Raw genomic sequence first — 16,748 nt, 5'->3', positions numbered from 1 at the left:
ATTGCGAGATGGGTGCACTGCAGGGAATTCCCTGAGTTCTCTGCCTAGAAAGCATTTTTGTTTGGATTTTTTCTAGATTTTTACAGGGAGCACTGCTGGCAACAGGCTCCCTGCATCGAGGGACTGAGGAGTCAGGAGCAGACCTACTTAAATGATAGGCTCTGCTTCTTAGGCTACTGGACACCATTAGCTCCAGAGGGTGTGAACGCAGGTTCTTACTGGGCGTCCACCCCTGGAGCCGCGCCGCCGTTCTCACAGAGCCAGAAGAAACGAAGTAAGAAGACGTCTCAGGCGGCAGAAACCTTCAGAGCTTCACTGAGGTAACGCACTGCACCGCAGCTGTGCGTCATTGCTCCACACACCTCACACACTCCGGTCACTGTAAGGGTGCAGGGCGCAGGGGGGGCGCCCTGGGCAGCAATATAACACCTCTCATGGCAAAAGACAATATACGGCATATGGAGTCCTTGCCTTACAAGGGGGAGGAGTTGTTTGGAGACGGCCTCTCGGACATTGTCTCTACTGCTACGGCTGGTAAGTCAAATTTCTTACCTTATGTCCCCCCGCAGCATACAAAAAAGGCACTTCATTATCAAATGCAGTCCATTCGTTCCAATAAGAGCAAGAAAGTACGGGGATCGTCCTTTGTTGCCAGAGGAAAGGGCAAGGGACAAAGGCTGCACACAGCTAGTTTCCAGGAGCAGAAGTCCTCCCCTGCATCTGCAAAGTCCACCGCATGACGCTGGGGCTTCCCGGGGGGAGGCAGATCTAGTGTGGGCTCGTCTTCGGTTTTTCAGCCACGTCTGGGTTCGCTCGCAGGTGGATCCCTGGGCATTAGAGATTGTTTCTCAGGGATACAGGCTGGAATTCGAAGACTTGCCTCCTCGCCGGTTTTCAAATCGGCTCTGACGGCTTCCCCGTCAGAGAGGGAGCTAGTGTTGGCAGCAATCCAAAAATTGTATATTCAACAGGTGATTATCACAGTTCCTCATCTCAGCAAGGAGAGGGATATTACTCAACCCTGTTTGTGGTCCCGAAACCAGACGGTTCGGTCTGACCCATTTTAAATCTAAAATCCCTGAACCTCTACTTGAAGACGTTCAAGTTCAAAATGGAATCACTCAGGGCGGTCATCGCCAGCCTGGAGGGGGGGGATTGTTGGATGGTGTCCCTGGACATAAAGGATGCTTACCTTCATGTTCCGATATTTCCCCCTCACCAGGCGTTCCTGAGATTTGCAGTGCAGGACTGTCCCTACCAATTTCAGACTTTGCCGTTTGGGCTTTCCACAGCCCCGAGAATTTTCACCAAGGTAATGGCAGAAATAATGGTGCTCCTGCGCAGGCAGGGTGTCACAATTATCCCATACTTGGACAATCTCCTCATAAAAGCGAGATCTCGGGAGAAGTTGCTGGACAGCGTGTCTCTGACCATGAAGACGTTGCAGGTACACGGCTGGATTCTCAATATACCGAAGTCCCAGCTAGTCCCTACAACGCATCTGACCTTTTTTGGGCCTGATTCTGGACACAGACCAGAAAAAGGTTTTTTCTTCCGATCGAAAAGGTTCGGGAGCTCATAGCCCTGGTCAGGAGCCTATTAAAGCCAAAAAAGGTTTCAGTGCATCATTGCACACGGGTTCTGGGTAAGATGGTAGCTTCATATGAGGCCATCCCCTTCGGCAGGTTCCATGCGAGGACTTTTCAATGGGACCTCTTGGACAAGTGGTCAGGGTCCCATTTACAAATGCATAAAAGGATCACCCTGTCTCCCAGGACCAGGGTATCTCTCCTGTGGTGGCTACACAGTGCTCACCTACTAGAGGGTCGCAGATTTGGCATTCAGGACTGGGTCCTGGTGACCACGGACGCAAGCCTCCGAGGCTGGGGAGCAGTCACACTGGGAAGAAATTTCCAAGGTCTCTGGTCAAAGCTAGAGACTTGTCTCCACATCAACGTCCTGGAGTTGAGGGCCATATACAACGTCCTGCGTCAAGCGGAGGAATTGCTTCAGGAAAAAACTGTTCTGATTCAGTCAGACAATGTCACAGCAGTGGCTCATGTAAACCGCCAAGGCGGAACGCGAAGCAGACTGGCCATGGCAGAAGCGACCAGGATTCTACGCTGGGCGGAAGGCCATGTAAGCGCACTATCAGCAGTGTTCATCTGGGGGGTAGATAACTGGGAGGCGGATTTCCTCAGCAGGCACGAACTGCATTCGGGAGAGTGGGGACTTCATCGAGAAGTCTTCGCACTGATCACGGGTCGGTGGGGGCTGCCTCAAATAGACAAGATGGCGTCCCGTCTCAACAAAAAGCTAAAGTGATATTGCGCCAGGTCAAGGGACCCTCAGGTGGTAGCGGTAGACGCTCTGGTGACACCTTAAGTGTTCAGATCGGTCTATGTGTTTCCTCCTCTTCCTCTCATACCCAAGGTGTTGAGAATAATAAGAATAAGCAGGGTCAGAACAATCCTCATTGTTCCAGATTGGCCACGGAGGACTTGGTATCCGGAGCTGCAAGAGTTGCTCACAGAAGATCCGTGGCTTCTTCCTCTAAGGCAGGACCTGCTGCAACAGGGGCCCTGTCTGTTCCAAGACTTACTGCGGCTGTGTTTGACGGCATGGCGGTTGAACGCCGGATCCTAGCGGAAAAAGGGATTCCGGAGGAGGTCATTCCTACCCTGATCAAGGCTAGGAAAGACGTGACGTCGAAACATTATCACCGTATATGGTGAAAATATGTTTCTTGGTGTGAGGCCAGTGCTGCTCCTACGGAGGAGTTCCAGTTGGGCCGTCTGCTTCACTTCCTTCAAACGGGAGTGAATTTGGGCATAAAATTAGAGTCCATAAAGGTTCAAATTTCGGCCTTATCCATTTTCTTTCAAAGAGAATTGGCTTCTCTTCCTGAAGTACAGACTTGTGAAGGGCGTGCTGCATATTCAGCCTCCCTTTGTACCTCCGGTGGCGCCTTGGGACCTAAACGTGGTATTCCTCAAGTCACCTTGGTTTGAACCACTCAAAACAGTGGAGTTGAAATACCTCACTTGGAAAGTGGTCATGTTGTTGACCTTAGCTTCTGCTAGGTGGGTTTTGGAATTGGCGGCTTTATCATATAAAAGCCCATACCTGATTTTTCACGTGGATAGGGCAGAGACTCGTCCTCAATTTCTGCCCAAGGTGGTCTCATCTTTTCATATGAACCAACCTATTGTCGTGCCTGTGGCTACACGGGACTTGGAGGATTCCGAGTCCCTGGATGTGGTCCGGGCTTTGATGATTTATGTGACCAGAACAGCTATGATCAGGAAGACCGAAGTTCTGTATGCGGCCAACAAGGTTGGCACTCCTGCTTCAAAGCAGACTATTGCTCGCTGGATCTGTAACACGATTCAGCAGGCGCATTCTTCGGCAGGATTGCCATTGCCTAAATCGGTTGAGGCCCATTCCACTAGGAAGGTGGACTCCTCTTGGGTGGCTGCCCGGGTGGTCTCTGCACTACAACTGTGCCGAGCTGCTACTTGGTCGGGGTCAATCACCTTTGCAAAGTTCTGTAAGTTTGATACCCTGGCTGAGGAGGACCTCCTGTTTGCTCAATCGGTGCTGCAGAGTCATCCGCACTCTCCCGCCCGTTTGGGAGCTTTGGTATAATCCCCATGGTCCTTACGGAGTCCCCAGCATCCTCTAGGATGTTAGAGATTTTACTTACCGGTAAATCTATTTCTCGTAGTCCGTAGAGGATGCTGGGCGCCCGTCCCAAGTGCGGACTTTTTCTGCAAGACTTGTATATAGTTATTGCTTACATAGGGTTATGTTATAGTTGATCGGGTTTGAACCGAGGCTATGTTATTGTTCATACTGTTAACTGGGTAGTTTATCACACGTTATACGGTGTGATTGGTGTGGCTGGTATGAATCTTGCCCTTAGATTTACAAAAATCCTTTCCTTGTACTGTTCATCTCCTGTGGGCACAGTTTCTCTAACTGAGGTCTGGAGGAGGGACATAGAGGGAGGAGCCAGTGCACACCCAGAATCCAAAGCTTTCTTAAAGTGCCCTATCTCCTGCAGAGCCCGTCTATTCCCCCATAGTCCTTACCCCATGGTCCCCAGCATCCTCTATGGACTACGAGAAATAGATTTACCGGTAAGTAAAATCTTATTTCTCTGACGTCCTAGTGGATGCTGGGAACTCCGAAAGGACCATGGGGAATAGCGGGCTCCGAAGGAGGCTGGGCACTCTAGAAAGATTTATGACTACCTGGTGTGCACTGGCTCCTCCCACTATGACCCTCCTCCAAGCCTCAGTTAGATTTTGTGCCCGGCCGAGGTTGGATGCACACTAGGGGCTCTCCTGAGCTCTTAGAAAGAAAGATAGACTTAGGTTTTTTATTTTCAGTGAGACCTGCTGGCAACAGGCTCACTGCAGCGAGGGACTAAGGGGAGAAGAAGCGAACTCGCCTGCTTGCAGCCGGATTGGGCTTCTTAGGCTACTGGACACCATTAGCTCCAGAGGGATCGACCGCAGGCCCAGCCTTGATGTTCGGTCCCGGAGCCGCGCCGCCGTCCCCCTTACAGAGCCAGAAGCAAGAAGAGGTCCGGAAAATCGGCGGCATGAAGACTCTGTCTTCACCAAGGTAGCGCACAGCACTGCAGCTGTGCGCCATTGCTCCTCACACACACTTCACACTCCGGTCACTGAGGGTGCAGGGCGCTGGGGGGCGGCGCCCTGAGGCAGCAATAAAAACACCTTGGCTGGCAAAAATACCACAATATATAGCCCCAGAGGCTATATATGTTGTAAATACCCCGGCCAGATTTAAAAAAAAAGCGGGAGAATAGTACGCAGAAAAGGGGCGGAGCTATCTCCTTCAGCACACTGGCGCCATTTTTCCCCTCACAGCTCCGCTGGAAGGAAGCTCCCTGGCTCTCCCCTGCAGTCTGCAACCACAGTAAGGGTAAAAAAGAGAGGGGGGGCACTAAATTTAGGCGCAATATATATATTATACATAAAAGCAGCTATAGGGGACATAACTCAGTTAGTCCCTGCATTATATAGCGCTCTGGTGTGTGCTGGCATACTCTCACTCTGTCCCCCCGAAGGGCTTTTGTGGGTCCTGTCCTCGTTTAGAGCATTCCCTGTGTGTCTGCGGTGTGTCGGTACGGCTGTGTCGACATGTTTGATGAGGATAATGATATGGAGGCGGAGCAGATGCCTTTGGAAGGGATGTCACCCCCTGCGGGGCAGACGCCTGAGTGGATGAGCTTATGGAAAGAAATTAGTGCACGTATAGACTCCTTACATAAAAAATTTGACAACATGCCTAATGTGGGACAGCCGAGTTCTCAGCTCGTGCCTGTTCAGGTGTCTCAAAGGTCTTCGGGGGCTGTAAAACGCCCGTTACCTCAGACAGATGTCGACACTGATACTGACACCAGTGTCGACGACGATGAGTCTAATCTGATGCCCACTAAGGCCATTCACTGCATGATTGAGGCAATGAAAGAGGTGTTAAACATTTCTGATTTACATCCAGGTACCACTAAAAAGGGTATTATGTTTGGGGAGAAAAAACTACCCGTAGTTTTTTCCCCCATCAGAGGAATTAAATGAAGTGTGTGAAGAAGTGTGGCTTTCCCCTGATAAAAAATTGGTAATTCCTAAAAAAATACTAATGGCGTTCCCTTTCCCGCCAGAGGATAGGTCACGTTGGGAAACACCCCCTAGGGTGGATAAAGCGCTCACACGTTTGTCTAAAAAGGTGGCACTACCGTCTCAGGATACGGCCGCCCTTAAGGAACCAGCTGATAGAAGGCAGGAGGCAATCCTGAAGTCTGTATACACACACTCAGGCATTATACTTAGACCAGCTATTGCGTCAGCATGGATGTGCAGTGCTGCCGCTGCGTGGTCAGATAAACTGTCAGAAAATATTGACACACTAGACAGAGACACGATTCTGCTAACCATAGACCATATCAAAGACTCAGTCTTATATATGAGAGATGCACAGAGGGAGATCTGCCGGCTGGCATCTAAAGTAAGTGCATTGTCCATTTCGGCTAGGAGATGTTTATGGACTCGCCAGTGGACAGGAGATGCAGATTCCAAAAGGCACATGGAAGTTTTGCCTTATAAAGGGGAGGAATTATTTGGGGATGGTCTCTCGGACCTAGTTTCCACAGCAACGTCTGGGAAGTCAGCATTTTTACCCCATGTCCCCTCACAGCCTAAGAAGGCGCCATTTTATCAGGTTCAATCCTTTCGGACCCAGAAAAACAAGCGTGGAAAAGGAGGGTCTTTTCTGTCTAGAGGCAGAGGTAGGGGAAAAAGGCTGCAACAAACAGCAGGTTCCCAGGAGCAAAAGTCCTCCCCCGCTTCTTCTTCCAAGTCCGCCGCATGACGGTGGGGCTCCATGGGCGGAGCCAGGTACGGTGGGGGCCCGCCTCAAGAATTTCAGCGATCAGTGGGCTTGCTCACAGGTGGATCCCTGGATCCTTCAAATTGTATCTCAGGGGTACAAACTGGAATTCGAGGCGGCTCCACCCCACCGATTCCTAAAATCTGCCTTGCCGATTGTTCCCTGAGACAGGGAGGCGGTGCTAGCGGCAATTCACAAGCTGTATTCCCAGCAGGTGATAATCAAGGTACCCCTACTTCAACAAGGCCGGGGTTACTATTCCACACTATTTGTGGTGCCGAAACCGGACGGTTCGGTAAGACCCATTTTAAATTTGAAATCCTTGAACACATACATAAAAAAATTCAAGTTCAAGATGGAATCGCTCAGGGCGGTTATTGCAAGCCTGGACGAGGGGGATTACATGGTATCCCTGGACATCAAGGATGCTTACCTGCATGTCCCCATTTATCATCCTCACCAGGAGTACCTCAGATTTGTGGTACAGGATTGCCATTACCAATTCCAGACGCTGCCGTTTGGACTCTCCACGGCACCGAGGGTATTTACCAAGGTCATGGCGGAAATGATGATACTCCTTCGAAAAAAGGGAGTTTTAATTATCCCGTACTTGGACGATCTCCTAATAAAGGCACGGTCCAAGGAACAGTTGTTGGTGGGAGTAGCACTATCTCAGGAAGTGCTGCACCAGAACGGCTGGATTCTGAATATCCCAAAGTCACAGCTGGTTCCGACGACACGTCTAATGTTCCTGGGGATGATTCTGGACACAGTCCATAAAAAAGTGTTTGTCCCGGAGGAGAAAGCCAGGGAGTTGTCTTCGCTAGTCAGAGACCTCCTGAGACCAAAACAGGTATCTGTGCATCACTGCACGCGGGTCCTGGGAAAAATGGTGGCTTCTTACGAAGCAATTCCATTCGGCAGGTTCCATGCCAGAATTTTTCAGTGGGACCTGTTGGACAAGTGGTCCGGATCGCATCTTCAGATGCATCGCTTGATAACCCTGTCTCCAAGAACCAGGGTGTCTCTTCTGTGGTGGCTGCAGAGTGCTCATCTTCTGGAGGGCCGCAGATTCGGCATACAGGACTGGGTCCTGGTGACCACGGATGCCAGCCTTCGAGGCTGGGGGGCAGTCACACGGGGAAGAAACTTCCAAGGACTATGGTCAAGTCAGGAGACTTCCCTTCACATAAATATTCTGGAACTAAGGGCCATTTACAATGCCCTAAGTCAAGCAAAATCCCTGCTCCTACACCAACCGGTGCTGATCCAGTCAGACAACATCACGGCAGTCGCCCATGTGAATCGACAGGGCGGCACAAGAAGCAGGATGGCAATGGCAGAAGCCACAAGAATTCTCCGATGGGCGGAAAATCATGTACTAGCACTGTCAGCAGTGTTCATTCCGGGAGTGGACAACTGGGAAGCAGACTTTCTCAGCAGGCACGACCTCCACCCGGGAGAGTGGGGACTTCATCCAGAAGTCTTCCAAATGATTGTAAATCAGTGGGATCGTCCACAGGTGGACATGGTGGCGTCCCGCCTAAACAAAAAACTAGAGAGGTATTGCGCCAGGTCAAGAGACCCTCAGGCAATAGCTGTGGACGCTCTAGTGACACCGTGGGTGTATCAGTCAGTTTATGTGTTCCCTCCTCTGCCTCTCATACCAAAGGTATTGAGAATAATAAGAAGGCGAGGAGTAAACACAATTCTCGTGGTTCCGGATTGGCCAAGACGAGCGTGGTACCCGGAACTTCAAGAGATGATCTCAGAGGACCCGTGGCCTCTGCCGCTCAGACAAGACCTGCTACAGCAGGGGCCCTGTCTGTTCCAAGACTTACCGCGGCTGCGTTTGACGGCATGGCGGTTGAACGCCGGATCCTAAAGGAAAAGGGCATTCCGGAGGAAGTCATTCCTACGCTTATTAAAGCCAGGAAAGAGGTTACAGCAAATCATTATCACTGCATATGGCGGAAATATGTTGCATGGTGTGAGGCCGAAAGGGCCCCAACAGAGGAATTTCAACTAGGTCGATTTCTGCATTTCCTGCAAGCAGGAGTGAATATGGGCCTAAAATTAGGTTCCATTAAAGTACAGATCTCGGCTCTGTCGATTTTCTTTCAAAAAGAACTAGCTTCTGAAGTTCAGACATTTGTAAAAGGAGTGCTGCATATTCAGCCCCCATTTGTGCCTCCTGTGGCACCTTGGGATCTCAACGTGGTGTTGAGTTTCTTAAAATCACATTGGTTTGAGCCACTAAAGACCGTGGATCTAAAATATCTCACGTGGAAAGTGGTCATGTTATTGGCCTTAGCTTCGGCCAGGCGAGTATCAGAATTGGCGGCTTTATCATGTAAAATCCCTTATCTGATTTTCCATACGGATAGGGCAGAATTGAGGACTCGTCCCCAGTTTCTCCCTAAGGTGGTGTCAGCGTTTCACCTGAACCAGCCTATTGTGGTGCCTGCGGCTACTAAGGACTTGGAGGACTCCAAGTTGCTAGACGTTGTCAGAGCCCTGAAAATATATGTTTCCAGGACAGCTGGAGTCAGAAAATCTGACTCGCTGTTTATTTTATATGCACCCAACAAGCTGGGTGCTCCTGCTTCTAAGCAGACTATTGCTCGTTGGATTTGTAGTACAATTCAGCTTGCACATTCTGTGGCAGGCCTGCCACAGCCAAAATCTGTCAATGCCCATTCCACAAGGAAGGTGGGCTCATCTTGGGCGGCTGCCCGAGGGGTCTCAGCTTTACAACTTTGCCGAGCAGCTACTTGGTCAGGGGCAAACACGTTTGCAAAATTCTACAAATTTGATACCCTGGCTAAGGAGGACCTGGAGTTCTCTCATTCGGTGCTGCAGAGTCATCCGCACTCTCCCGCCCGTTTGGGAGCTTTGGTATAATCCCCATGGTCCTTTCGGAGTTCCCAGCATCCACTAGGACGTCAGAGAAAATAAGAATTTACTCACCGGTAATTCTATTTCTCGTAGTCCGTAGTGGATGCTGGGCGCCCATCCCAAGTGCGGTTTATCTGCAATACTTGTACATAGTTATTGTTAACTAAATCGGGTTATTGTGAGCCATCTGTTGAGAGGCTCAGTTGTTTCATACTGTTAACTGGGTATAATATCACGAGTTATACGGTGTGATTGGTGTGGCTGGTATGAGTTTTACCCGGGATTCAAAATCCTTCCTTATTGTGTCAGCTCTTCCGGGCACAGTGTCCTAACTGAGGCTTGGGGGAGGGTCATAGTGGGAGGAGCCAGTGCACACCAGGTAGTCATAAATCTTTCTAGAGTGCCCAGCCTCCTTCGGAGCCCGCTATTCCCCATGGTCCTTTCGGAGTTCCCAGCATCCACTACGGACTACGAGAAATAGAATTACCGGTGAGTAAATTCTTATTTTTTTTCTCTGTGATTTAGTCACCATATCTCTCCTTTATCTCTGCTAGTGCTGACTACACTGCGCAGGGGTTTGGGCTAGAGGTTATTGTGCTGCTGCCAAATTGTACTGTGTTACCTGATACTGCAAGTTATATCATGTCTGCTTCTGAGGGTAATGGTTCTGGGGCTAAACACACTGCCGGTGTTGCTGAAGCCGCAGTTACCTATGAGGAGAATATAGCAGCTTTGGGCTCTGGTTCTGGGGGCTCCTTGCCCCCCAGTGGGATGGTGGCAACGGGGGCAAATAATGACCCCCCGTGGGCCGTTTTTTCCACGCTTCTGCATATGCTAGTTCATAAACTAACACCCCCTATGGGACCCCCAATGCCGGTGCAACCGTTTGTGGTCCCTGCAGCTAACCCGCCGTGGGCGGGCGATTTATCTGCTCAAATAAAGAAGTTGAACCAGTCCCTGACTACTAAAAAGTCTGACCGTCGCTCGCCTACGTCTGAGGGGTCCTCTAAGCGAGCGCTTGTCTCCTCACAATCCACTGCTGTCACTGACACCTCGTCGGATGAAGACCCCACAGGTTCTGACTCAGATACGGCTGATGGGGAGGGTGGTTCACATGTGGATGTTCCTGATCTTTTAGAGGCTATTAAGTTAATTTTACAGATTACGGATGATCCCGAGCCATCCGTTCCTCCTAAGAAACCAGATAGGTTCAAGCGTCAGAAGGTGATTAAACAAGTTTTACCTCACTCTGACCACCTAGTGGATATACGTCAGGAACCCTGGGAAAACCCGGGTACGAAGTTTGTGCCTCAAAAGAAGATGCTGGCTCGCTATCCTCGTGCCGGAGCTGTCTGAAAATTGGGAAACGCCTCCTCCAGTGGACTCACATGTGGGTAGGATGGTGGTTTCCTCAGCTCTACCGGTCACCACCGTCACGTCTCTAAAAGAGCCTACGGATAAACGTATGGAGGGTTGTCTGAAAGCGATTTACACCCTCACGGTTGCTGCAGAAAAGCCCACTATTGCAGCTACTTGGGCTGCAGGGGCCGTTGAAGCATGGGCCTTGGAGTTAGATGTTGAAATCTTCTCTGACCATGCTAGACAATGCTTGTCATATTGTCACAGCTTCTCGTTATATTAAAGAGGCGGTTTATGATTCCAGTACCCTAGCAGCCAAGGCCTCTACTACGTCAGTCCTGGCTCGCCGGATATTGTGGCTGAGATCCTGGTCTGTGGATCTGGACTCTAGAAAAACCCTGTAGATACTGCCTTTTAAGGAAGCAATACGGATGGTGTAATGGTTAGCATTACTGCCTCACAGCACTGAGGTCATGGGTTCGATTCCCACCATGGCCCTAACTGTGTGGAGTTTGTATATTCTCCCCGTACTTGCGTGGGTTTCCTCCGGGTACTCCGGTTTCCTCCCACAATCCAAAAATATACTGGTAGGTTAATTGGCTCCCAACAAAATTAACACTAGTATGAATGTGTCTGTGTACATGTGGTAGGGAATATAGAATGTAAGCTCCACTGGGGCAGGGATTGATGTGAATGGGCAAATATTCTCTGTACAGCGCTGCGGGATATGTGTGCGCTATATAAATAACTTGTAATAATAATAATAATATTCTGTTTGGGGAGGATTTAAATAAGATTGTAGCTGACTTGGCTACTGCCAAAACTGCCTGTCTGCCAAGTACTGCTCCTTCTGTGTCGAAGGCTAAAGGTACGTCCTTTCACCCCTTTCGTCCTTGAGGTAAAGCAAAAGGTCAGGCGTACAACAAGCAGGCCCGCACTTCCAAACCTGGTAAGCCTAAGCCCAAAAGAGCATGGGCGGCCCATCAGCCAGCTTCCAAGACAGATAAGCCTGCCACATGACGGGGCGGGCCCTCCTCTGGGGGATCCCAAGGTGGGGGGCCGGCGTCTAGGGTATACCCAGGAATGGTTGAAGACCACTTCAGATGCCTGGGTACGGGAAGTCGACAATCGAGGTTACGCCATAGCCTTCAAAAACCAACCCCCTCATCGATTTTGCCAGACAGATGTCCCGTTGGACAAGATAAAGGCAAACACTCTACATTCGTTGGTACAGACCCTCCTGGATACAGGAGTCGCAGTACAGATGCCTATTGCGCAGAGGGGCCGGGGGTACTATTCTCCGCTGTTTCTAGTCCCGAAACCGAATGGGTCCTCCCGGCCCATTCTCAACCTCAAGGCATTGAACAGGTTTGTGAAGGTTTCCAAATTCCAGATGGAAACCCTTCGCTCTATAGTTCTGGCCTTGGAACCTGGGGACTTTATGGTCTCCCTGGATATACAGGATGCTTACCTGCATATTCCTATAGCAGTGCCTCATCAGCAATACCTGAGATTTGCGATTGGCAACTGCCATTACCAGTTTCGGGCGTTGCCTTTTGGTTTAACAACGGCTCTGTGAGTCTTTACAAAAGTCATGCCGGTGATGACGGTGGTACTCCGCCGTCAAGGGGTCAGGATACTGCCGTATTTGGACGACTTGTTAATCTTGGCAAATTCCCCAGATCTTCTCCTGCGTCACCTAGATGTGACGGTCCGGTTTCTGCATGCCCACAGGTTGCTCATCAACTGGAAGAAGTCATACCTGATCCCTGCTCAGAGCATGGTGCATCTGGGAGCACTATTGGACACTCACAACCAGCGGTTGTTCCTGTCTCAGGAGAAAGTCCTGAAACTTCAGGACAGGATTCGTTGCTTCCTATCTCGTCCGCAAGTATCGATACATTTGGCGATGCAGGTGCTGGGCCTCATGGTGTCAGCATTCGACATGGTGGAGTACGCTCAATTTCACTCTCGCCCTCTCCAGAGGCTGATTTTAGCCAAATGGGATGGCCTGCCTCACTGGATCAGGTCTCAAATGATCTCATTGACTCCGGAGGTCCGTCTGTCGCTGCTCTGGTGGCTCCGGGACCAATAACTGTGCAGAGGCCGTCCGTTCTGGATATCTGACTGGGTCCTGTTGACGACAGATGCCAGTCTAAGAGGTTGGGGCGGTGGACCAAGGAGGAGTCCCTCCTATCGATCAATATTCTGGAGTTGCGGGCGGTCTTCAATGCCTTGAACCTAGCCCAGCATTTAATTTAGAACCGTCCTGTTCAAGTACAGTCGGACAACGCCACCACAATGGCTTATATAAATCATCAAGGCGGCACTTGAAGCCGCCTAGCAATGAAGGAAGTCTCACGGATTCTACAGTGGGACAGAGCGGCATCTACCGGCCATATCGGCAATATTCATTCTGTGAATCCTGAATTGGGAAGCAGACTTTCTCAGTTGTCAGGACGTGCATGCCGGCGAGTGGGGCCTCCATCCAGAAGTGTTTCAACTCCTAGTGGAAAGGTGGGGCCTTTCAGACGTGGATCTGATGGTGTCTCGACACAATCACAAGGTTCCGGTCTTCGGAGCAAGGACAAGGGATCCTCAAGCAGCATTCGTGGATGCGCTGGCGGTACCGTGGAGGTTTCGGCTGCCGTACGTGTTCCCTCCGGTGTCACTTCTGCCCAGGGTAATTCGGAAGTTCAAGCAAGAAAAAGGAATTCTGCTTCTCATAGCTCCAGCGTGGCCCAGACAGCACTGGTTGTCAGACCTACAAGGCCTATCGTCAGAGCGTCCAATTCTACTTCCGCAACGCCCAGACCTCCTCGTTCAGGGCCCCTGTGTCACCAGGACCTAGCCCGGCTGTCTTTGACGGCGTGGCTCTTGAAGCTTCCGTCTTAAGGGCTAAAGGGTTTTCTGAGGCGGTCATTCAAACTATGTTGCGGGCCCGGAAACCGGCTTCTGCTCGGATTTATTATAGGGTCTGGCATTCTTACTTTGTTTGTTGTGCATCTAACGATTATGACGCTTCCAAGTTTAGTACAGCCAAGTTGTTGGCTTTTCTTCAGCAGGGCCTGGACTTAGGCCTGCATCTGGCTTCCCTCAAGGTTCAATTATCTGCCTTGTTGGTGTGGTTTCAGAGAAAAATTGCGACCTTACCTGATGTGCATACCTATACTCAGGGTGTGTTGCGTATCTGACCTCCTTATGTCCCGCCTGTGGCTCCTTGGGACTTGTCGGTGGTTTTAGAGGCGTTACAAGAGTCTCCGTTTAAACCTCTTGGTTCAGCTGACCTTAAGTGGCTTTCCCTTAAGGTGGTGTTTCTGCTGGCTGTTGCTTCAGCTAGAAGAGTGTCGGATTTAGGTGCCTTGTCCTGTAGTTCCCCATATCTGATATTTCACCGGTTCTTCGGACGCGTCCCGGCTATCTACCTAAGGTGTTTTCTTCGTTCCACCTTAATCAGGAGATTGTAGTTCCGGCACTTGTGTCTCCTGATCTGCCTCCCAAAGAGCGGTCTTTGGATGTGGTACGGGCTCTCCATATCTATGTGAAGAGAACTGCTCCTATTAGGCAATCTGATTCTCTTTTTGTTCTGTTTGGGTTTCACAAATGGGGCTGGCCTGCTCACAAGCAAACTCTGGCCAGATGGATTAGAATGGTGATTGCGCATGCTTATGTAAAGGCTGGTCTCTCTGCTCCTGATCACATTAAGGCCCATTCTACTCAGTCTGTTGGACCTTCTTGGGCGACCCAACGTGGTGCGACCCTTGAACAATTGTGCAAACCGGCTACGTGGTCCTCTGTGAACACGTTCATAAGGTTCTATGCCTTCGATACTGCCGCTTCCCAGGATGCTTCCTTTGGACGCCTGATTCTTGTGCCCGCTACAGTGCGTCCCCTCCCATAAGGAACTGCTTTAGGACATCCCCATTGTCCATTCCTTGTGGAGCCCAGTGTACCCCGCAGCAGAAAATGAGTTTTATGGTTAGAACTTACCTTTGTTAAAACTCTTTCTGCAAGGTACACTGGGCTCCACAAGGCGCCCACCCTGATGTACTTAGCTTCTTTGGGTTGGTATGGCATTAGCCGCTGACACGTCTCCTGTCGTGAGAATGCGGTGTTGTGGCTACTAACCGTTGTCGTCTCTTTTCCTGCTACTGCATTGTACTGGTTAACTAAAAACTGAGATCCTGTGCAGGGAGGCGGGGTGATATAGGAGGCGGCGCTATGCATTCTGGGAACAGTCAAAGCTCTGAGCCTGTTGGTGCCTTGGATCAAGATACTTCTCTACACCCCATTGTCCATTCCTTGTGGAGCCCAGTGTACCTCGCAGAAAGAGTTTTAACAAAGGTAAGTTCCTACTATAAAACTCGTTTTTCCCAGTGGAGTAGTCAGGAGCCATTAGCCCCTATTATACTCCTGCTCTCCCCTTCACATCATGTCACTGTGTGTTACCAGCAGCCATGCTATGTACTATAATGTATTATATATATAGTAACATAGTAATTGAGGTTGAAAAGAGGTAATTTCCCATCGTGTTCAACCTGTTTTAAGTTGTGATTAATCTACATACCCGCTGAATAATGTTTTATGACTAGTTAGCTACCATAACTCATATAACCACTGGATTAACCACATTGATATTTTAAATATTATAACCTTGGATATCATTTTCATTCAGAAATGTATCCATTCCTTTTTTAAATCCATTTACAGAGTCCACCATTACCACCTTTCCTGGCAGGGAATTCCACATCCTGATTGCCTTAACAGTGAAGAACCCTTTCCTCTGTCGCGTTCGGAACTTTCTCTCCTCCATTCGCAGCGAGTGCCCACGTGTCCTAAACTGTGTTCTTTTAACAAATAATTCCTCTGGTAACTCTTTGTGATGTCCCTTTTATATATTTGAAGATATTAATAATATCTCCTCTTAGACGCCTCTTTTCTAGAGTATACATATTCAGCCTAGTAAGTCTTTCCTTATAGTCCAGTCCCTCTAGGCCTTTAATCAATTTAGTAGCTCGCCTTTGAACACTTTCGAGTTCACTGATGTCTTTTTTATACAGTGGTGCCCAAAACTGAACACAATATTCCAGGTGCGGACGTACCAATGCTTTATTCAGCGGCATGATTACATCTGAGTCCCTTGACTCAATTCCCCATTTTATGCACGCTAGCACCTTACTTGCCTTCTTTACTATGCTTTGACATTGTGTATGGTTATTAAGCCTATTATCAATGAGTACCCCCAAATCTGTTTGACCTAGCCGTTCGGCATTTAGTATGTAGGCTGCAAGTTTGTTTTTAGTCCCGAAATGCATAACCTTGCATTTGTCTGTATTGAACCTCATTTTCCATTTAGATGCCCAGAGTTCAAGTTTAGATAGATCATTCTGCAAGGACTCCACATCCAATTCTGAGTTAATTACCTTAGACAGTTTAGTATCATCAGCAAAGATTGACACTGTGCTTTCCAGGCCTATTTCTGGGTCATTGATAAATATGTTGAACAGTAGTGGACTGAATACGGACCCTTGTTGGTATTCTGCTGACTACTGGGGACCAGGTTGAGGACTTTCCGTTGACCACTACTCGCTGTAACCTGCTATCCAACCAGCTGCTTATCCATGTGCAAATAGTTTTTCCTAGGCCAAGCTCCTTTAATTTGATCATCAGTCTCCTGTGAGGAACTGTATCGAAGGCTTTTGCAAAATCTAGGAAGATCACGTCCACTGCTTTTCCCTGATCAAGATTATTGCTCACTTCCTCATAGAAGCTAATTAAGTTAGTCTGACATGACCTTTCCCTCACAAACCCATGCTGGTTCTTGCTAATAATCCTAGTGGACTTTAGATACTCCTGTGTACTGTCCCTTAGAATTGCTTCCTATATTTCTCTGATGTCCTAAGTGGATGCTGGGACTCTGTCAGGACCATGGGGAATAGTGGCTCCGCAGGAGACAGGGCACAAAAAGTAAAGCTTTTAGGATCAGGTGGTGTGTACTGGCTCCTCCCCCTATGACCCTCCTCCAAGCCTCAGTTAGGTTTTTGTGCCCGTCCGAGCAGGGTGCAATCTAGGTG

At 49.4% G+C, this 16,748-nt stretch overlaps 1 protein-coding gene across 3 annotated transcripts in view; it reads left to right on the top strand.

Annotated features, from left to right (window-relative positions):
* LOC135056999 (oocyte zinc finger protein XlCOF7.1-like) overlaps positions 1 to 16,748 on the top strand; it is a 50,634-nt gene that overhangs the window by 6,919 nt on the left and 26,967 nt on the right. The gene's annotated exons all lie outside the window — the stretch shown is intronic.

The sequence above is a fragment of the Pseudophryne corroboree genome, chromosome 3, assembly GCF_028390025.1.
Source record: "Pseudophryne corroboree isolate aPseCor3 chromosome 3, aPseCor3.hap2, whole genome shotgun sequence".
NCBI classification, from domain to species: domain Eukaryota; kingdom Metazoa; phylum Chordata; class Amphibia; order Anura; family Myobatrachidae; genus Pseudophryne; species Pseudophryne corroboree.
The sequence above is the reverse complement of the archived record's forward strand: the minus strand, read 5'-3'. Positions and strand labels throughout refer to the sequence as shown.